Below are 23,162 nucleotides of genomic sequence, written 5' to 3'. Positions count from 1 at the left end.
ATACATGGATTTATCAGGGCCTTTCTTCAGTAAGGACACTGTTGTTCTTGTGACTCTCAATAACTTGATCTGTGGCTCCCCTTTGCTTTTTGCTACTTTGCTCCTGGATTTCTCTTCCTCAAATACACTTCTGACTAGAAAGGATGCTTCAACCCCCTCCCAGGGGCAGCAGGTACAGGGGAAAGAGAAAAGCTGCGCCCGCAGGGAAAGTGCTTTATCTGTTTTCTCTGTAGCCTCTCAGCACACTATTCCTGATTTGGTCTCTGCCTGCTTCTGACTTTACCCTTGACAATCTTTCACAGGCCCCCTGAACTCCAGCAAAGAGCCTCACTACCTAATCCTTTCTACCTTTGGACCTGTTTCTGCACTGCCCTGCTCCATCCCTACCTGATGATCTCCTTATCTTTCAGAACTCGACTCAAGTGTTAGTTACTCCCTTTGACGCCTTCCCTGACTCTCAAAAAAACAATTCATCTTCTCTGTCCCTCCCATCCCTGCCCAGAATGGGTTTACTTTACTATGCTTGCTCTTGTACATATTCTCTTTTTTTCCCCCTAGATGGGATCTCACTCTGTCACCCAGGCTGAAGTGCAGGAGTGCAGTGGTGCAATCTCAGCTCACCGCAACCTCTGCCTCCTGGACTCAAGCAGTCCTCCCACCTCATCCTCCTAAGTAGCTGGGACTATAGGCGTGTGCCACCATGCCCAGCTAATTTTTGTACTTTTAGTAGAGACGGGGTTTTGCCATGTTGCCCAGGCTGGTCTCAAACTCCTGGACTTAAGTGATCTGCCCACTTTGGCCTCCCAAAGTGCTGGGATTACAGGTGTGAGCCACTGTGCCTGGCCCTCTTGTACATATTCCTATTTTGAAGCATTATAGTGCTTTGAGATGGTTTGTTTATCATTGTTTACCATCTTTGTGCTCCTAATTTAAGACCACTGACTCTGCCTTTCATCTGTTTCCCCAGTGCCTAGTATAGTTTGTTAAGAAAGAGTAAGGGAATGACTGAAAGCCTGATCTGGACGGGCCAAGGCCCCCCTGAGGGCTGTAGTTTTTATCTGCCTCACAGGAGACACCTAGTTCACACAGACCTTCAGGAGGAGCCACTTCAGAGTGCGAGGGGACCCAGGATTACACAGGCTTTGCTAATGCTGCAGATGCCTACGACCCTGTTTTCAGAAGGTAAGAAAATAAAAGCCCAAGATATCAGTCCCTGCTCTCTTCTGGGTCAACTGTTCCATTTGCAGGGGATTGGGGAGAGAATGAGCTTTGTAAACTGCTACAGAGCATTGGAGTTGATTATGCTAAATTAGGTGACTAGAAAAGATGCTTCAACCCCCTCCCAGGGGCAGCAGGTGCAGGGGGAGGGGAAAAGCTGCACCCACAGGGAAAGTGCTTTGTCTGTTTTCTCTGTTGCAAGAGCAAGCTGACTGAAAGGAGCTTTGGGATATGAATACTAAATGCATTCACTTCCAATTGTAAACAAATCCTTTCTTCTCCTACTTGCTGCTCTATTTTGGTTCCTAAAATAGTTAAAGGGACCATCATCCTACCCATTACCCACACTCAAAGCCAGGATCATCTCAAACTCTCTTCTTGCCTCAACTCAACATTTATCTAAAGCCATGTGCTGTGGATTTATTATTTGTGCCTCCTCCCCTTCATTCCATTGTCTTACTTCAGGTCCTAATGCCTTGTGGCTGAATCACTGCATCAGCCTCCTACTCATCTCGTGTCTCTGTTCTTTCTGTCCTGAAATCCATCCTACATTGCTCCTGGGTTTCTCTTCCTCAAATACACCTCTGATCAGGAATCAATGAACATTTATCCAGTACTTTAGAAAGCACTTTCAAATTTTATTCTCATGGCATTCCTATGAGATATTAAGATTATAATCCTTGTTTTATGAATGAGGAAACTGAGGCTCAGAGAGATGGTGTGACTCAGTAAACTGTGGAATTAGATTCATGCTCAGGTCCCATCTCCCAAATCCATCCACTTTTCATTTTACTGTAATTGTCTTAGTTCTTTCTCCAGCTAAAAACGTTTTAATGTCTCCCCATTATCTATCAAAGACAGGCCAAACCCAGGCTGGCATATAAGGCCTTCCACAGTCTGCTTCTGAACCTGCTTTCCAGCCTTATCTCCAACCACTTTTCTGCTATGGCACACTGCATATTGCAAGCAAACCAACCACTCCCTGCTCCCTGTTGTGCACACCCATGCTTTCCTGCCTTCCCTGATCCTGCACTTCTCTCTTCCTGGGCTCCCCTTCCTCCTTGTCTTTACCTATCCAAGTCTTATCTTTCACAGTCCAGTTCAAATAACCCCTCTTCCATGAAGCCTTCTCTCATTTCTACAACGTTAAGTAATGCCTCCCTTTTCTGAGTTTCCACGTATGTATATCTATATCCAACTATACCTGTAATGGCACCTCTCTTAGTACATGATGTATCATTTCTATTCTACTACAAATAAGGTCACTGAAAGAAGGATCCAGCATTATATATATATGTTATCCTAAAGATTAGCACAATGTATGACACATAGTGAGTGCTCAAGAAGTATTTTATGATTGAATTAAAAGTAGGAGGGGACTCCTAACCCACTCCAGCCATAGGGGCCAATCTAACTGACTCCATCATCACAGGGCCAGGGAGGTGTGGAAGTTCTTGTCCTAGGTAGAATGGATGGAACTTCACTCTGGTCCAGCACTTCTCACTCTGGGGCCTTCTCATTCCCCCTTCTTGTTTGTATCTTCTCTTGATTTTTTAATGATGTTTTCTTTTTTCCTTGTACACATGGAAACCCCAGATAACTAATTATCAACACTAATAGGTATGCAAACAAACCAAATGTTTTCATCTGTATTAATGTTGCCCACTACATTCAGTTTGAGTTGTGTTTTTGTTCATTTATACAATAAACACTTTGTTATTGTTGTTGAAACTGGGTCTCACTCCTGAGTCACCCAGGCTGGAATGCAGTGGTGTGGTCATGGCTCACTGCAGCCTCGACCTCCTGGGCTCAAGTGATTCTACTACCTCATCCTCCTGAGTACCTGGGACTACAGGTGCACACCACCACGCCCAGCTAATTTTTTTTTTTTTTTTAGAGATGGGATCCCACTATGTTGCCCAGGCTTGTCTCAAACTCCTGGGCTCAAGCCATCCTCCCACCTCAGCCTCCCTAAATGCAGAGATTACAAGCATGAGTCATCATGCCCAGCCTCAGTAAACATTTTTTTTTCCAGCAACTACTGGGTACCAAATTCTAAACAAGACAATGGAATTATGGAGATGGATCAGATGTAGATTCTTTCCTTGAAGACCTTGCAATCTAATAAAGGAGACAACTGTAAAACAGGCAGGAAGTGATAAGTGCCATGGAAAAGGCGTCAGCGAAGTACAAGAAGAGCTTGTGAAGGGAAAACTGACATCTAGTGCAAGGGAACAGGATTGGGAAAGATGAGGAAATCCAGGGCCACCCAGGAAATAAGGAAATAAGGATCCATTCATTTTGGTTGAAGCGTTGGGAGCACATGAAAGATCTTAATAGGACACACTGGGAAAACAGTGATGTGCTGTGACCCCTCGACACCCTCCTGCTTTGTGGCCAGCCCCTGTGGATTCCTTCATGGCCAGCTGCAGGGCCAGGGTCAGGCCCTGCAGCTCCTGCAAGGGTCAGATACACAGCCTTGGCTTCCTCCATGGTGCTCTAGCCTGCTAGTCTGGTCTTTTCTTTTCTTTTCTATTCTTTTCTTTTCTTTTCTTTTTTTATAGAGTCTCACTCTGTCTCCAGGCTGGAGTGCAGTGATGCAATCTCAGCTCACTGCAACCTCCACCTCCCGGGTTCAAGCGATTCTTCTGCCTCAGCCTCCCAAGTAGCTGGAATTACAGGCATGAGCCACCATGCCCAGCTGGCCAGCTGGCCACCATGTTGGCCAGGATGGTCTCGATTTCTTTACATCATGATCCACCTGTCTCAGCCTCCCAAAGTGCTGGGATTACAGGCATGAGCTACGGTGCCCAGCCTAGCCTGCTGGTCATTCTTTCTTAAAGCCACTAGATGATTTCTGTTTTTTGACTGTGGAGTATTTCCTCTTGCAAATGCTTGGTTCAGGGAAATGGAAGGAGAGATGGAGGGGAACTATCATGTATTGAATGCTTACTCTAGACCAGCACTTCATATTTCATCTTTGCAATTCTGTAAAACAAATCTTATTATCTTCGTAATTACTGCTGAGGAAATTGAGGTTCAGAGAGCCCAGGTGACACAACTTATCAGTAGCAGAGCTGAAATTTATGCCTCTTTCTGGCTAGATTCCAAAGTCCTTTCCACCATAACTTCAAATTAATACTATAGTTTATTTGTCTTCGCTGAGCAAACTCAACACTCAACAAGCAGAGATGACACCTTAAGCATAGTGGAGGTTAGCAGGAGCCAGACAGGTATGAAAAATTCACCAGCAGTGATGCCCAGGCTGTATCCAAGGGTTGGAGGTGACGCCCTTCCTTCATGGCTGCTTGATCACATTGTTTCTCCCCTAGTTTTGCATGACTTGTCTTTATTCTCCCCACTTCCTTCATGTGGACTCTCCTCCCAACAGTCTTCTCATCTCTATCAATGGTGCTTCTCTGCTTGTCCTCTCTTTTCATCCTGGCTGTCACTAAAATGTCTCCCCGACCCCGTCCTCCTTCTCACTTCCCTCTTTGCCTTTGTATTGCCTATACGTTTCTCTGGCTGTCCCTTCTTTTCCTTATAGTTTCTCCAGCTTCCTGTATCTCATCCTGGGAATAGTATGCTATCCATCTAATCATAACTCTCGCCTTCAAATTCTTTACCACACTTTATCCTTCTATTCTTCTTCTGTATCCCACAGCCTATGTGTCCATATTAATAGAGATATTCTAAGCCCCAAAGCCTCCTATTCTTCTCCCTATTTCTTCCCTGTAGAAAAGAGCCTTTTGATTGAAGGATCTGGAAATGAGATCAGAAAGGGAGGCAGATTCCTGGAAGATAAGAACAGTGCCTACTATAGCTATTAACTAATCCAATTATCTTAGGTTTGAAGGTCTTTCTGAATCAATCACTGTTTGGTAAAGACAAATGAATAGGTGGATAGAAATAGGGACTCAGCTTGCTCTCTGTCCTACTATCTGTCCATCATGCTCAAGAACCCCAGATCCAGCTCTGTTCTTCTTCTAACCTTGAGGGCTTACATAATCCTTGCAGTACTTTTCTTCCTTCCCTTCCTGTCCTATCCTTCTCCTTCCTCTTCCATGTTGGGAGAGCCCTGTATGCAGTAGAGGGGTTTTGAGCACTATGTCTCAGCACCTGAGGTTAGGCTGGTCTCCACACCCATACTTATCTTAGACAGTTGAGCTAGGTGTCTGTCCATGCCCAGCATTCTGAAGATAGAGTGAGAGAATTAGGCTCAAGGATGTGTAAAATCCGCTCAGAACTAAGAGACAGCACTGCTTGGTGGAACATGCACTGGACTGGGAAGTAAGAGACTTGGGTGCCGATCTCAACTCTGCCACTGACTAGCTGTGACCTCAGTCAAGCCTCTCAGCCTCTCGGGTCTGTATTTCCTTCATTGTGGAATAGGGGTTGGTATTAGTTCCACACTTCTCAAACTAGGGCATGCACTAGTGTGTCAGGAGGCACTCAAAGCCACAGGACCAAATTTAGTATATTTCCTGAAGTTATCAATTTTGCTCAGATTTTGAGGGAAAATGTTATTTTAATATTATGCCAACAATGTACAATGAAGTAGAATAAACATTTTGAATGGCTTGAGACAAAAAGAGATTTCAAGGATGTCCAGTGTGTGGCCACTTACAGCTCATCCCTGTAGATTCTAGGGCACAAATTCCCTCTCCTCTGCCTTTCAGGACACATTGCGAGGTCAGTCTGGGAGGTGCTACATTAGAGGATGATTAGGGTCACTTCCTGCTGTAAATCTCTATGTCCAGCCTGAGTTGCCCCCACAGCAGTCTGGTCCCACTCCTCCCCCTGGCCTCGGTGGAGAGAGCAAACAGCTACTCAGCCTCCTCTCACCAACCATATTATCTCTTTTTTGGATACCAGTTCCAACTTGAATAGCGACCTTAGAGTCCTCCAGAAGGAGATCAGTTGCATTGGGATGAAAAAGAAGCACTTCTGGGCTTCCAAGTGTTCTTAATGAGGGTTGGGGAAGAGAAAAGGAAGGAGAGGGGTAAGAGAGGAAGGGCAGGAAGAAAAGCACTGCAGGGTTATGTAAGCCCTCAAGGTTGGAAGAAGAATGGAGCTGGATTTGGGGCTCTTTTCAAACTTGATGTCTTTATGCATTAATCCGCCTCCTGTCTTGCCCCAAGGAAAATAAACAAATAGAAATGGAGCCAGATGCACACAAATCTTGAGGTGGGGAAAAAGAGGGCAGTGTGTGTGTGTGTCCTGGGGCCTGACTCTCCAGCTGAATCACTGTTGCCTCTGTCTCCCACTCCCTGGTCTCCTTCCCCCTTTCCCTCCCATCCTCTAGCCCCAGCCTGACACCGAGGCCCTGGCCCATGGAAGAATAGGCTTTTCTTCTCTTGTGTCAACGTTTGGAAAGTTCTCATAGTCTGATCAAAAGAAAAGGATAAAAGCCTTCAAAGCATTTCCTGGGAGTCTGTAACCTCTGCATGGCCCTTCTGACCTGCCTGTGTGTTTTCCAGTCAAGAGAGGGAGGGACAAAAGATGGGGCCACATCAGATGCTCTCTGTCCAGACACCACCCCTGCCTGTCAATGTGAGCTGACTAGGACCACTGCCCCTTCCACCTCAATCCCCAAGCGGTGCCTTCTGTCCCCTGCAAGAAAGGAACAGTGTTCTGTAGAGAACTGCCCACAGGGTGGCATCTTGGGGGCCCCCTGTTTCACCGGCTGGAGAGGGAGGAGGACTTCCTGGTTCCTGTGGCAAGTGGGTGCTGCCTCTTCGATGCACCTGCCCTCTCAACCTTTCACACTACCCCTATTGCACGCCCTCCTGAGTCATCACCCCATCCCAGTATCTGCTGCTAATTATTGTCTGGGCCAGCAAGTCTCAACAGGAGCTGGTCCTTTGTGAGGAGCTTGGCACTAGGCAGGGTTCAACTGAGGACAGAGGCTATACCACTGTCTCCTCAGCTCCAGCTCCAGCAATCCTGGTAGCCTCCCAGCCTGGCCCCATCTGGGTCCTCATCTCAGAAGAACATCTACTGGGAGATGTTAACCCATCCCTCCTCATCTTGACTGAACAGCCAGAAGAATTAGTATCAGTGCTAAGAGTCAGCTGGAAGCAATGGCATCTATAGAAATAACTCTTGTTGCTATTGTTATTCCTGTTGTTACTGCTAAGACATGAGATGCTGAAAAGGTTCCCAAGGACACTAGGGAAAATCTCAAGAGGATCCAAGCTAGGTTAGGGAGAGTCAGAGTGATAAACAAGAAGTCTGTTCAGGACCCTCCTTCCTGTGTCAGCTCTGTCTGGATCTCCAATCAGTCATCACCTGGCCCCGAGATTCCCCATAGGAAGAATCCATCCCCAACTTATCTCCAAAGACACTAGTTGAGGGGATCAACCTAGTTTAGGTACCAGAAGTATTTTTTCAGGCAGAACCCCTCACGAGAGTGTACCCCCACCCCTAGTCTCTGCAGAGGGGGCTGGCCAGGTTGCAGATGGGGAGTGTGGAAGTGGTGGAGGTGAAAGGGAACTCCTGCAAATTTCAAGCTTCACCAGCGATTTACCACTCTCCACCCCATGCGGAAGACTGACCTCCCCAACCATCAGGGGGTGAGGCTCCCCAGTCCCTTGGGGCCACCCTTGCCTGCGCAGTTGCCTGTCTCATAACCTCACAGCCCCCACCCCCACTCCAGCTCACTCCTTTTACTATTAGGTTGAATTCTATGAAATAGTCCATTTAATACATGGGTTCCCTATTGGCAATATCAAAGGGTTCAATCTAACAATACCTAATAACAGTAAAAATAACAGTAACAATCACCTCTGTAATATGGGGTTTTGAAGTCTACAAAACACTTGTATAAATTCAGAATTACTCCATTTGCCCCACACAGCCAATCTGGGGGGGGCGGGGGGCAGTTAAAGCAACAGGAAGCAGGAAGCTCTCTCCAGTGTCACAGCTGACCTTCCCATCATTAAATCCAAGGGTGTCTTCTCAGCCCTTGACCCCAGCAGTCTCTGCTGCATTTGAGACTGATGACTGACCGGTCTGTTCTTAACACTCTCTTTTGGCTTTTATTGAGGTGTGGTGGGAATCCACTGATTTTATCCACCTTGATTAGCCATTAAGTAGCTCTGCCATTTCTAGGCTTTGTGATTTGGGACAAATCACTTAAATGCATGAGTTTCTATTTCCCTTATCTGCAAAAGGGGCATAATAATACAGAGGTGACGGGAGAGTTCCATGTGATCATATGTGTGAGAACGCTGCATGGGTTGTGAACACTACACGTGTGCACAGTCTCACTGTTACTCTCGGACACCATGTTCTTGGGGTTCTCTCTCTACCTCTCTGTTTACTTTGGATCATCTCTCTTGCTGTAATCTCTCCTCTGCACCTTAAGTGTTGGTGTTTCTCAGGAATCTATCCACTCTTGGCTCTCATCCCTGACCACTGTACTCCATCTTCCTCAACTACTTCCCCTGCTCTGTGGATTCCACGTCACCTCTGCCCTGGGTGTCCAAGTACTTACAGGCTCCCCCTACCTGGAGCATTCCAATTTTAACATGTTCAGACTCAGCATCCTGTCTCCTCAAAAGAGTCTCTTTTGTGTTTTCCTTCTTGTTCACAGAATTACCCTCCACTAGGTGCCCAAGCCTTAGAATTACCCCTGCTTTCTCTCTTCCCCCTCATCTGATTGGTAACTAGGTCCATCATTTCTTTCTTCACGACTCCTCTTCATGTCCATTGAGGCTGCCCTAGTTCATTCACTTGAGGTGTTGCAATGGTCTCCTGGTCCTCCTGCACCCAGGCTCACCGTGCTCACCTCGGTCCTCAGCTGCCACAGTACACACATTCTGACCCCATCACTTGGCTTTAAAATCTTCAATGAGTTCCCACAGCTTTCGTGATGAAATTCAAACTTCTTGGCAAAATCCTTCAATGTCTGACTCCACCTTACTGTTCACAGCCTCCCCTGGAATATTTTCCCTGTGCAGCCCATATTCTAGCCACCTGAAACATAGCCTGTGCTCCACTTGTCTGTCTCCATGTCTTTGCTTGGGCAGCTCGCTCTACCTAGAACACCCTCTGCCTGCTCCAAGACTCCCCTCCAGACTGCTGTCTTCCCTTTCAAATCCCCTTCCTCCTTCAAGGCCCTTCCCCAGTGCCCTCTCCACTGTGGAGCCTTCCCCACCTCCCAGGTAGAAATAGTTACTCTCCCTCTATGTTCCCGGGACATTTGCCACATCATCCTTTGTTCTTCTCTAGAGATTGTGAGCTCTTTGAAGGCACAGACTGTATTTTAGTCACTTTTGTAAGCTGTTACCTTAAATTTAACCTAATTGGTTAGTATAGAGGGAGGAATTAGAATCTCTGGGTGATTCTGGCCTGGGAATGTCAACTATACAGCATGTAAGCCATCACTCATCACCCCACCACCCCTTAGCAGATAACACTAATTCATCACAGTGCTTTTTATCTGACTGAGCCTCAGAATCATCCTCAATATGGTGATACAGAGAGTCATTTTCAATCAAATGGAGTTAGCCCAACAAATGAAACCTATTTCTTATGCTGGCATGTCTGAGTCACAAAGGTCCCTATGTATTCTCCTTTCCCGCTATTTGCCATCCTGTCTGTGTCACTTACTAGCTAGGGGAAATTCAGTCAATCTCTTAATCTCTCTAGAGCTCAGCTTCCTCATCTAAGGAGGCAATAAAACCTTCCACTGTGTGGTCAGGATTACAAGATTTAACGCATATGAAATCTGTAAGGCCCTTATGCAAATAAAGATGTTATTATCCTACTTTGCAGATGAATGAAAAATATTACTGAATTAGAGAAACTAAGGTTCAGAGACATAAAGTCACTTGCTGACATTTATTTAATGGCAAAGCCAGACCCCATGTCTCCAAATCCTGTGGGCTTTTCCCTCACGTTGCCTCTCCACACCCCAGTGGCCTTGATGATGCTCAAGTTACACCATTCCTTCGATCTCCTTTCTCCAGGTGAGTTGTGGGGTAAGATTTACTCTAGCCCCAGAATTGAAGGGGACTTCCAACCCACTATTCTTTATCCCACCTCTCTATAATTCCTCCAAAACCCTCTCAGCCTGCCAAGAGGTGGGCAGGTGTGTGCTGAGGACTGCTGAGTAGAGCCAAGTTCCTTAATTACTATCCTTCAGCCTCTCGCCCTCTTGTCTGCCCCCAGCCTCAGGAGTATCAGGCAGCTGACAGCCTTCTCAAGGCCCAGGATGGCCAGGGCCCTGGAGATAATGTTCTTGGGCTGAAGGCTACTGACTTGTCACCTGATCTACCAGAAGAGTTTGAGAAACTAGGGAGGGTATGATGAGGCCTATTCCTTGGAGTCCCAGGGCCAAGACAGGGTTCTCCACCTGAGAGAAGGAGGGGAGGCTGACCAGATCCCAGCTGAAGGGCCCTTCTCTATACACTTTCCTGTCTTTGAACTTGAAGTGATGTTGGCTGGAAATGAGGGGAGGCTTGGACCTAGTTGGTGGAGGGCCCGAGAGGTAGTGGTGGGTAGGGGAGGCAGAAGAGCTACTCCCTATTGTGAGAGCACCCCCAGGGCCAGCTCCTGTAGAGGCTATTTCATCAGCTCCGCGCCTTCCAGGAAGAACCATCCCCATCTTCCCAAACAGAGAACCTTTTCTGGACTGCTTCTTAATCTGTATTTTGTTCATCTTTGTGTCGTTCTCAGTGCCTGGTATTTCTTGACTTAAAATTTTGAGCCTGTAGGATTGATGTTCTACATCACTTTTCCTCCTTCAGGCCCCCTTTTCCATGTGCCACCTGCTTCTTCCTTCGGAAGTCCTTCCTCTGAGCTTCCCATTGAAGTTTCAACGTTTGGACACTTGGGGGCACTGAGTCAGTTTCCCTAGCTCTTCTCTGCAGGCAGTGCTCAGCCCCACCCTGTCAACACTCTCCCTACTCTCTACAATGAGAGGGGCAGATGGAGAAACTGAGGCCCACAGTGGGAGTGCTTAGTAGGAGTGCCTCAGTGATAAAATCCAGGGTCTTCTGTGGAAGGCACATCTCTCTCTAGTGGTGAGAAAGGACAGAGGCAGAAAACTTCGGGCCTAAGCCAAAACTTGTACAGAGGCAGAGAACTCTGAACTTAAATCTTCTCCCTGCACTGGCCAGGTCATCCTAGGGGAGCCCAATGCTTCCTTGTGCTCGTGTGACCAAGGACAAGAGAAATTAGTCTTGGGAGAAAGGATGAACGAAAAGTAGGAAAAAGAGGAGAGGAAGTGGAGAGACCCTATCTCTGAAGCCCCTAGAATTACTGGTGGAACAGAGTCCTTTATGACCTGGTCTCTGCTGACCTCCCTAGCATCAGTGTTCTCTATATGTACCCACCCACTTCACGCATCCATCATGTCCCCAGCCACACAAAACCTCTGGGTTCTTGAACAGACCAAGCTTTTCTTAGTAAATAATGGGGCCTCTTGCATGGAACACTCTTCCTTTCCCACCTTGCTTAATTTCTGCTCCTCCTTCAGGCCTCAGCTTAGATGTCACTTTCTCTGGAAAGCCTTTCTGGATGCCCCCACCTGCAACATGTGCTGCTATCCCCCTGTGTTCCCACAGTACCGTGAACTTCCTACCTCAGGCTTTAGGGTGTGCCAGGCATTGTGCTGGGTGCTCCATGCCGTGCTTCATCCTAGCCTCCCTAGGGGGGCAATAGCATTGCCCTCAGATGAATGGGTGGAAACTAGACTTACAGGGGTTAACTAACTTGCCCAGGAGTACTGCTCATAGGGGTGCACTGCAAGTTGAACCCAGGCCTGCTTAAATCTGCTTAAAGTCTGGGCTTCTCAACTTGCTACTGGACTGTGTCACAGAGTATTCATGCTGGGAAGCCCTCTACGGTCATCACGTTCAATACCCACATTTTACTAAAGAGGAAGCCAAGGCCTAGAAGAGGTGGGTAATTTTCCCAAGATCACACTGCTAGCTGGTAGCTCATGTTATTTTACATCAGAATCAGAGCAACAACCCTGGCCTTCTTCTTCATCTCAACTTATCTCTTCCTACAAGATCCTTTTCCTCACCCTGGGGTCCGAACGTGCCAGTTTCTGTGGAGCCAACCTTGGAGCATTATCCACAGAAGCTCTTCCCCAGCCAACCCCAACCACAGCCCATTATCTTCAATCTGGCCCTCCCACCTAGTAGGTCTCAGGGTCTCCCTCACCCCTGCAGAAGCTGGCCCAACAAGAAGAGTTAGAATAAGCAGCAAATAGTGAGGTCCACAAGGAGGAGACATTCAGTGATGCTCTTACTGGGGTCTGTGGAAATGATCAAGGGATTCCTTTGAGGCTGCTGGAAACCCCATAGGGGCTCTGGGAGTCATTGGAACTATCTTCCAGGCCACTCAAGCTTTGTTCAGTAGGTGACTAAAGGGGGACTTTTCCTTCTCATCAGGGCAATGAGTTCTCCACCTCTTTCTGTCCCTCCCCTTATGCCCAGGGAATTCTTCAAGTTAAGTCAAAATTTACCTGTTGCTATCTGAGCAATTTCTTCTTATTTGTACCCTTAATGGAGCTGGAGACGCAGAGGTACTCTGTACCTGTCATTCATATTCAGAAAATTGAGCCTCTTTCCCTGACAGGTGTCCTCTCAGCTCCCTTTCCTTCTTGGGGCTCCTGTTCCCTGCATGAAGGGCAGCCTCTGACCCTTACTCAGAGAAGTCTAGGGAGCTCACCATGACTCTGGGAGGCAATCTCTCTGCCCCCTCTCAACTTTTTACTTATTCCTTATCCACATTCCTCCCTTAAGAAGGAGGATGGGGTAGGGATGGCATGAGGACACTTACTAGATACAGAACTAGATTCAGAGGTGAGTGTCTCACTGTCCTCTGTCTCCTATAGTAACTAACTGCCCGAGCATAGTAGGGAAAGCTGAAGTTACATACATTGGGCAGTTCTCTTTCTCCAGCAGGGAACATTTGGAGGCAAAAGAATCACACCAGAGTATAAGGGCTGGGGGAGGTGTGTTCCTGCACGAAGGAAGACAGACGGGTGAGGCAGCTTAAGGAGAATCCAGTAGCCAGAGGGGAAGCATTTTAGATGAGGGGAAGGGAGAAGGAGTAGAAGGACCCTGAGGTTCTCCCATGCAATTTTGATGTGAGGAAACATCATAGAGATTAGCACTCAATAATATTTGCTGATGAGCAAACCAATATCAGTTTAGTTCTCTATCTAACAGAGTTTCTGCAACTGTGACCCCATCCACCCTCCCAGGCCCCAGCACAGCACTGTGCAGTCAGCCCTCAGGTCTCTGGGATCCCAATGGGCCTTCCTCTCTTCCCTTTTTAGGGCATCTGCTCCCGACTGCTAGAAGATGCTCTGGACCAGAATAGCAGGCGAGCCATAGATACAGCCTACAGATCCTCATGCAGACGTAGGATAATAACTGGAAAGGCCAGTGCTAGGCAGCATGAAGGACTTATAATTGATAGAGATCCCCAACTCCAAACCCTAGCTAAGAAGGCTGTGGGGTTACTTTCCAGTGATCCAGAGTTCGTAGCAGGAGTGGAGCCGGTAGGAGGGTGGGAAGTGAAAGGAGGTAGGCTCACTCTGCCTAGGAGTAGTGCAAGGGTCAAGGTGACCTTCAGAGGTTCTTTCTAGACCCAGAGGCCCACTTAAGGCCCCCAGACCCATTCTTCTCCCCACCCCTTCCCCTCACCATGCCCCCACTCCTTCCCAAAAAAAGGTGGCTAAAAGACAGCTTTGTTGGAATTGTAGATAGGGTTGGGGGTGGGGTCATCTGAGTGAAACCAAGAAACAAATAGTAGGGGGGAAAAAAACACAAAAAAACTAGCGGTGAGAGACCTCCATTCTAGTCCCAGCCTTGCCACCAGCTGCCTGGACACCATCATCTTACCTCTCAGAGCCTTGCTGGGAAAATTATAACTGTTCCATCTACCTCCCAGGGCCAGGAAGGGCTAGGAAATACCTATGTGCCCTGGGCAAATGCAAAGACAGACACACTGGACCTGTGCCAGCGAGGCCAGGTGGGGCTTTCTTTATTCACACAGAGCTCAGTCCAGGGTACTTGACTCAGCTCTGGGGTGGGGGGCCTGGCCCACCTAACTGCCTCCATGGTTGAGGCAAGAATGGGAGCCTTGCTTAGAGTGCAGCAAGAGGCTGTGTCCATGGTTAACGTATAAGCAGGTACAGTCTGGGGCAGCGGGACATTCTCAGCCTCAGGGCCACATTCTTAAGGTCACAAGTGCAAACTTGTTATAACCTGTGTCAGAGCAGCAGAGGGCAGCAAGGGCATGGGGGGAGGGACATGGTGCTGAGATGCCTGCGGCCGTGGAGGGGGTGCAAAAGGGAAAGGGGGGTGGGGTGGAGGGAGGGTGGGTGTGCAGGTGCATATGCCAGGAGGTGGTGGTGTGGACGTGCAATCTGTGTGCTGGGGTCAGTGTGTTGTGTCTGGGCACATCCGTTTGGGTGTGTGTTGGGAGCCGTGTGTGGGGCCGCATAGATGAGTGTATGCCTGTGTGTCTCTGCATATATGAGCCCCGGGGAGTCCTGTGGTGGGAGGAGGAGAGGTGGCAGCCACAGGCCCAGGCTGGGCATATGGAACTGAGGAGTGGGCAGGCTCTGAGTGCCCCTTCCCCTTCTCAGGCCTCACAGAACCTGCATTCCAACTCCTCCACAGACTGCCCCCGCCCCTGTGAGCCTAGGGCCTCTCCCCTCTGTGTGCCCTCTGCAGCCTGTCCTGTCAAATGCCCATCTCCCCAGCCTGCCCAGAGAGTGGGGGGGGGTCACCTCCTGCCCATCCCCCCTGGCCCAGGGCCCACTCCCCCGTGCTCTCTGGGCCCTCCGGACACTGGGGCAAAGGGGGGGGTGGTGGGGAAGGCTCTGAAAGCAGGTGACTGTTTGGGGGAACTAGGGGACAGAGCCCCCATTGTGCCCGCCCCGGAGCCGCCTCAATGGAGCTCCCTGGCACAAAGGGGCTTTGACAATGGGCAGGACATTAGTATGCAGAGCCAGCCCCTCAGCCTTCTCCCTGTCCCACAGCCGAGAGGCGGGAGCTGGGGAACTGCTGGTAGAGGGTGAGGGGGGCCCAGGACTGAGACTGAGGAGATCTTGGCCCACAGGGGCTCCCCTGGGGGCACTGCCCAGGAGACAGGGGAGGAGACTAGACCAGGGCCTCCAAACCTGCCACTCGCCAGAAAGGACTTTCCAAATGGAAAAAGCCATGGGGACTGGTAGGAGTGGAGCGGGAGGGGCTGAGGGATGCCAAGCCCCTTGGTCCCAGGCTGGGCTCTAGAAAGAAGTGGGTGGGCAGTCTAAGTCCTCCCACGTTTTGCCTCAGTTTTACCATCTATGCAAAGGAATTGTGTGGGCAGGAGAAGAAAAACGGAGTAATACATAGCAAGTTCTCCAACCCCAGCAGGAAGGGCATGTGTTCAGGGTTTGGGGTCTTTGGGGTTCTACTTCCTTGGGGTGCCACCTTCTTTGAGATCTCCACCTGCTGTGGTTCTGGAGGCTGAAGAAGCTACTACAGGGGAAGCAGGGGTTAGGGACAAGAGTCGCCTGCCACCTGTGCTCTTCCAGGGAATTCAACCTGAACTAGTGAAGGTGGAGCTGGAAGCCCAGCTCAGGGGAATTTGGCTGAAGGGCCAATGAGCCAGGACTAGCTCTTCCCATATATGTCTAACTCCCCATCTGCCTCCTCCTGTTCTACAGTCTGTGGGGAGAAGCTTCCCTTCTCCTGCCCAGGGAACCCCAGCAGGCACCCCTATCCTCAATTAATGCCCTCAGCACCACCAACTGCCTTTTCCAAGGCACCATGTTGTGCCTTGTGGTGCCTCAGCACAAAGGGCAGGGCCAGAAGGCGTGATCTGGGGAGAGGCTTCTGAGCCTTGGGTGGTGGGAGAGCTGAGAGGAGGGCAGCGAGTGGGACTGAGCACCTCATGAGAAGCAGGGTCGCCCAATCACAGACTTCCTACGAGCCCCAGGAAGAGAAGGCTGGGGACACTTTGCAGAACTGCTCCCCACAAGGCAAGACAGAACAATCTCTGGGCTTGACAATGTCTTCCTAGCTTTCTTTCTCCTCTTTTCAGTTGCTGTCAATGTCGGAAGTTCTCCCTGCTGTCTGCCCTCAAGGCTTCCCACTGTACTGCCCTGGCCCTGGGCTCACCTGAGATTGCTGGGGAAAAGAAAGGTAAAGTCTGCTTCCTTCCCCATCTTAGGACCTTGCTCCTCCACTCTCCACAAAAAAATTCTGGTGGGGAGAGCAGAGATGGAGTTAGGCCTTAGAACTCCTGAGTTCAGGGCCCAACAACTCTCTCTGGGAACTTTCACAGGTCACTTTCCCTCTCTGGGCCGAGCTCCTATGTGTAGCATTGGATGGATCTCCTCTGCAGCTCCCTGCCTTCGGGACAATGCACAGTGGATTCAGGGTCAAGGCTCTGGAATTTAATGAGAGCTCACATCATTGAGCACTACACTGAGCCCTTTCCTATTACATCATTTAATTCTCAACAACACTAAAAGTGGGTGCTTTTTAAAGTCCCATTTTATAGATGAGAAAACTGAAGCACAGAGATATTTATAATTTGCCCATGGCCACATAGCTAGTGAGTAGTAGAACAGAGGCAGAACTTACATGATGAACCACTACCCTATACTACCTCCCTGGTGAGAACATTCAAAAGACCATGGCAGCTGAAGGAAATCGACGAGGATATTCAAATTGGCCCAGGTTTTTGAAACTGTTTTCTAAGGTTCCTCTAGACTAGCGGTTCTCAAAGTATGGTCCCTGGACCCTTTTGGAGGGTTCCTGAGACCCTTTCGGAGGCTCTACAAAGTCAAACTTATCTTCATAATAATGCTAACAATACATTATTTGCCCTTTTCACTTTCATTATTTCACAGTGTTCAGTAGAGTTTTCCAGAAGCTACATGACATATGATATTGCAACACACTAAATGCAGAAGCAGATGAGAAACCAACTATCTTTGATTAAGCCAGACGTTTAAAAAGACTTGTGAAAATATAAGACAATGTCACTCTTATTAACTTTTTGTTTACTTTAATACAGCTGTTTTTCATTAAAAATATGTCATTTTGTTAACATGCAATAATTAATAATTATTTCATGTGTCCCAGTGTTCATTTCTAACACAGTAAATATTCATAGATAGAACCCACACAAACCAAAGGTCTTTGGAGTCTTCAGTAATTTTTTAGAATGTAAAGTGGTCCTGAGGTCAAAAAGTTTAAAAACCAGTGCTCTAGACTTTAATACACTCACCCTCCCCTCTTGCCAGTTGCCCATATCTTTTTTATCACAGGGTCAACCAGGAGGTTTAGACACGTGGAGAAGGAGTGTGCCTGGCTCTACCAGTTGGAACTGGGATCAGAAGTGGAGCTCAGGAGGCTGGTCCAGGGAGAATGCAACGCTAAGAGATCAGACCTATACCCCACTTGGGAGGTGATCTCACATGTCTGCCACCTTGCAAGCCCCTGCTCAGAGGTATGCTCAGGACAATGGGGCTGCCTCAGACTAGACTGTGACCTTCATCCCCCTTTTTCACTCCAGAATGCTGCTGACAAGCCCAGCCTCAGGCTGGAGTCAGACTGCCCTGGTGAGGGGAGAAAGGCTCTCTGGGGCCTACATACCTGCATTTGTGTTGGGGGGGTGGGTGGAGCAACAATGCTTAGAAGACTATAAATTGGGGGTTCTAGGGCTTGTAGTCTTAAGGTGAAGCCATGTCTACAGGATGGGGTCATTAGTAGGAGAGGGGTTTCTCTTGAGGTCTCCTATAGAATTAGATAATAGGATCCTATACACACCCTGCTGCAGGATGCTCACATAAACCTCCAAAGTCAGGCTCCTCCCCCAAGAGTAAGTGATCAGAAATCTTTCCTACCTAGAGTCAAACTGGACGGTAGCTACTCTGTGTCTTAGGAGGCAGGCCCTTTGCTGGGTGCCAGAGGGTCCAGAGAGAGAAGAGATGCCTTTGCCAATCTGACGGAGGTACAGGCCTTACCCTAGAGGAAACCCCCGGCTAATGAAGGAGACAAGATGTCTCCTCCAACATCACCATGCATGGAGAACCCTGGGCCAAGTTGCAGATGCAAGTAACAGCAAGATGGCAGAGCAGAGAAGGAAACAGGAGAATAGAGGTCTGCGGGAGGGGTGAGACTTGGAATGGCCTTTGTGAGGGCCCAGAGTGCGGGGAGGAGCATGGCTCAGAGACTGCCTGGGATATGCTCCCCAGGAACAGGGTCTGAAGAGTGCAGTTCCACAAGATGTGGGGCTGGAGGGGATGGGAGAAAGGCATAAAGTCTCCTGAAGACTGTGATTGGGAAATTTTTATCCAATGCCAACAGATGTGTCTGGGTAGAGAAAGGGCAAGATAAAACTGATGCTTCATGATGACAATTCCAGTGATAATTTCATTATAGGGTACAGGGAAGGAGTCGAGGAGAGAGGGGGCTGGAGTCAGGGAGGTCATTAAGGAGGCTGCTGTGGGCATCCAGGCTGATGGAATGAACAAGCCAATCAGGAGACACAAGAAGAGGAGGGCATATAAACCTGAGAGAAGCTGTGGGGGCAAACCTGGGCCGGGAGAGGGAGAGGCAGGATGAAGAAGAAAAGAGCGATAAGCAGGACCATGGGAGCAGGAATGAGATGTGGGGGTTGTCTTGACCGACAGAAGTCTTTGGCTGAAAGAGAAGTTGCTGAGAATGGGGAAGGAGACTATTTGGTGAAAGCTCAACAGCTCAGTTCTCATTTATTGAATCTGAAGACAGGACATCTGCTTGGCAAAAACTTGTGGAAAGCAGGGGCTGTGGGTGTGGAGATCCCACCTCAAGCGATGCCCAGCCTATTGGAATCAAGGGAGGAAATGCATCTTAAACTACTTGATAATTCTTCTACCTTCCCAAACCCCAGAAGGGTGGGAAGAAAAAACCTAGGACAGAATCTCAAAACAAAACCCACAATGAAGGGCTGGGACAAAGCCCAGGAACCAGGAAAGATGACACAGTAGAAAACGTTAGAGTGGTGGGAGAAACGTAATGGCCCACAACTCCACTTTTTATAGACTAAGGACCATTCCAAGCCCTTTACAGTAGTCACTGTGCATCCTCACAGCAGTTATGAGCCCTATTGTGAGGATGAGACTTCCTTAGCTACTAAGTGGTAAACCAGGACTGAATCCCACAAAGTCGGACTCCGAGGCCATGCTCTTAACCATAGTGCCTGCTGTCTCTCAGAGCGGAAAGTAGCCCTGGAACAGCAAGAGAGAGGTGCAGCAGCCACCCAGGGGAGGCCCCTGACAGTTGTCATAATAATCCCTGCACTCTGAGCTCCATCACTCCTCTTGGAAGCTTTAAGGATGGGCTTCTGTGTTTGGGGATTTGGTTGGTGGTTTTTGTTTTGTTTTGGTTTGTTTTTTTGGTCCAGAAAGTGGTCTCTCTTTCCTTCCCAGTCTCCATTTCAAATGTCTTTCCTTTTCTGGGATGTGCTTCTTGAGATCTAACCTAAGTTCTTCTAGCTGCAGCCACAATCCTTTCCCCAGGTGTTCTGCCATCAGAAAAGTTGCACAATGGCCATGTATACCCTTTCTGTGCTGCACCTTGTTGGAGGCTTGAGGTCTGATTCAGTCCTCTCTAGCTCCTGCTTCTCCAACCTCCTTCTCCATGCCACAAAGTTCTGTTCTTACTTCTCTCTCACATTCCAGAGCCAGCCCCTCCCTTCCCCCACCACCTCAAATCCAGGCTCCAAGCTGGCAAACACCCACGGGAGGGCATTTCCCACAATCCCTTTCTCTTTGCCCTTTCAAGGTTCTGATGGGGAGGGGAGGAAGAGGGGCCACCAGATGCACTCTCTCCCTAAAGAATGGTGGCAAACATGTAGGCTAAACTCAAATGAGGGAAGAAAAGCATTGAACTCAGCCTGCCGGAGAGACTGAGGTGACATGGCAAACTCTCATTCCCAGGAGCTGCCCAGCCAACAACCCATCATTGGGTGCTAAAACACTTAGATTTTAAATCTCCCTTTCCTCTCCAATCTTTCTGTAGTTTCATCTCAACAATGTGCCTTGGCTGATTCCTTCTCTGCCCCCTTCCAGGGCCCCACTGCTATCCTGGACAGCTTGGCCTCAGCCTGGACAGTAGCACTGACCAGTCAGGCAAGAGAAGAATCTAGGCCGAGGAGGGGAGGGAGAGTGGAGGTTTTTTTCTTCCGTCCTAAATAACCTGTGGCTGGAAAGTTTAGGGACTCCATTGCCCAATGTCTCTTTTCCTCCCCACCAATGCCAGGAGGCTCAGCCTATCTTTCCATCTTGTGTGCAGAAACCAAGCGTTTTACTAGGAGGCTCAGGAGTATCCTTTGAGGAAACAGATCTTTCTGCATGACCCACCCCCTAGAGCTTTAAACCCCCTATCCCACCAATCACAGAATGACTCTAGAGGACTTCATCTGAGCCCACCATGATCCAAGTGTCCCAGCCTCTCTGGTCCCTAGGAAGGTCAAGGGAAGGAAGGTCCCTGGGTCCTCTGCCAGTCACTTCCTTGTAGCTCAAGCCAACCAAGCTGGAGCTGTAAATGAGCTTATGCACAGTGATGCAGGTGGGAGGGAGCTAGAATGTGGTTCAATGGGGCACACGGAGGAGATAGGGGATACCAGCGGGCAGATCATTAATCCCCTCACACAAACATATGCACCCATAGACTGGATGTGGGTCAGATGTTGGGGGAGATGGATTTTTTTTTTCCTCAGGGTAAGGGATAGCAGAGGGGTTCTGCATTAGAGCCACAGAGGGGCTGGAACCATAACCCTGCTACCCCTGCCACTCCCACTCCCCACCCACCCTCCATCAGTGGAGTCATTGCCATTTGATATCCGCTGAGACAACTTGGCTGCTCAGGCTCTGAGTGGGGGGTGGGGGGATGGCTCAGAAAACAGCAGCTCCTTTCAGGACCCAGGTTGGCAAGGGCTTTGGGAGGCTGGACCAGCCCAGATCACCCCCCAACACCCTCTCCCTCCCTTCCTCCCTTGCCACTACCACCAAAGGACTGCGGGGAGGCAGCGGGGAAAGGAGTTGGCACTGCCTGGGCCGTGCCTATTGCCTCCGCAATCCAGCCCTGGACCCTCTCCCTGGCATGATGCCTTCCATCCCCCTCCTCCCTCGTTTCTTCCTCCCTGAAGAACCAGCATGAGTCAGGATGCCTGGTTCCTTCCAAACTTGGTCCCTTATACCCAGTCTACCCCCAGAGAAATTTACAAGCCCTACCACTTGGCACAGGATGGTACCCACCATCATGCCGGGAATATGTTCAAAAATCCTTGGAGATTAGGGAGAGAGTTTCAGGATGAAACTAAATTGAACTCAGTAGTGGCTGCCCAGCCCCTCCTGGGGCTAATTTCATGACAACCACTCCAGGCCCTCCTCAGCACCCTTAAACAAGGCTATCTCTCACATGGGGGCCCTAAATCTCCCGTCATTATCTCCCTCCCACCCAGACAGCCTAAAGCAGTCCCAGTGGGGAGAAAAAAATTCAAACACCACAGCAAGAGCAGACTGGCCAGACATCTTTAGTCAGAATTTGTATTGGTAAGCAACAGAAGCAGGCTTTAAGCACTGGCCTCTTTGGGGTCCAAATCTGCACCAGCTTCTTCACCATCTCCATTTCCCCATCTGCCTCACCCTGCCTGGGGCACTCACTGGGATTAAACTTCAAGACACCAGAACCCACTCTCACTTTTTCCCAGTGTTGTCCTTCTACCCATTCCTGGGTTCAGCTCTCCTCCCCCAAATCAGGAAGTTCCATCCTTCATCTGTTCCCTAACACAAGTGCCCTGGGTTAGTTCTGGTGAGAGGAGGGATGGAATGGGAAGGGGCGTCTCCGTCTGGAGGGTGAGTTTATAGAACCCAATCTGCCCTTCTCACTCTAGCAGAAGTGGCCCTGCTCCTTTCCTTCTGGAAATCTCAGTGTGAAACAGCTGGGGTGAGGGTGAGGGGCAATGGGGAGGGATGTCTTAAAATGGGAGCCACTCAGAATGGAAGGAAGAGATTGGGTGGGCAGGGGTCTGGAGCACACCAGGCTTTGGTGTCTCCCCGGTTTAAGCTGCCAGTGTCTGTTTTTCTCCCCATGTGGGAACTAGCGATCATGGGTGTCACTATGTGACTGTCACTGTATGGGGAGTGGGGGAGGGGCTGGGGATGGGAGTAACCTGTCCACATGGGGAGGAGGGCGCACTGTCTGGTGTGCCTGTGTATGGGGTGCCTGGTTATGCGTGGTTGTCACTGTATTAACTAGAAGAGTGGGGATGCAACTGCTGGTCTGCCCAGTGGGAGGGGGCATCGGGAAAGCCCCTTCCTTAGATGAAAGGGCTGAGGTGACCAGCCTGGCTAGTTTCCTCGTGGGGAGCCCTTCCCAGGAGGCTCCATTTGGGACTGCCGAAGGCGGGAGGCAGGGGAACAAGACGGTACCGCTGAGGCCAGGCAGGGTAGGGACTGAGGAGCTGGGACCCCGATGTCTCTGGAGAGTTAGGGGGACAGGACCCGGCCGGGGCGGCAACACTCCTTCATCAGGGCCAGGGTCTTACCTTGGGTCCGAGGTGGAGTGGCCCCTTGGATGGGCCGCGGGGCAGCGGGACAGATGGACGGACGGGGCGGGCAGGAGTTAGGAGCAGAGCTGTGCGACGGGCCGGGCCAGGACTCTTAAACCCGGAGCTGGGATCAGATAAGGGCTTGTCCGGGGGCCGGGGCCGGGGTCGGGCCGGCCGGGGGCAGAGCTGGGCCGGGCCGGGCCGCCCCCTCCCTCCGCAGCGCCGGAGCCAAACTTTGTGTGAATGGAGGGGCCCGGAGGGGGGCCGGGCAGGCGGGGGGGGGCCCTCCGGGCGGACCAATGGGAGAGTGGAGCGCCAGGCTCGAGCCGCCGGGATTGGAGGGGCTTGGGCAGGGGGCGGGGCGTGCGGGGCAAGGA

The 23,162-nt window shown here is 49.8% G+C and overlaps 1 protein-coding gene across 1 annotated transcript in view; it reads right to left on the bottom strand.

The window, feature by feature from the left end:
* Positions 1-22,921, bottom strand: part of KCNJ10 (potassium inwardly rectifying channel subfamily J member 10) — a 32,677-nt gene extending 9,756 nt beyond the window's left edge. The window contains exon 1 of the mRNA XM_054461593.2: positions 22,783-22,921. The gene's annotated coding sequence lies outside the window, so the exon portion shown is untranslated. The remainder of the gene's footprint in view (positions 1-22,782) is intronic.
* Positions 22,922-23,162: the final 241 nt, after the last annotated feature.

Source organism: Pongo pygmaeus, chromosome 1, assembly GCF_028885625.2.
Source record: "Pongo pygmaeus isolate AG05252 chromosome 1, NHGRI_mPonPyg2-v2.0_pri, whole genome shotgun sequence".
In the NCBI taxonomy this organism is placed as follows: Eukaryota; Metazoa; Chordata; class Mammalia; order Primates; family Hominidae; genus Pongo; species Pongo pygmaeus.
This window is presented reverse-complemented; position numbering and strand designations above follow the sequence as displayed.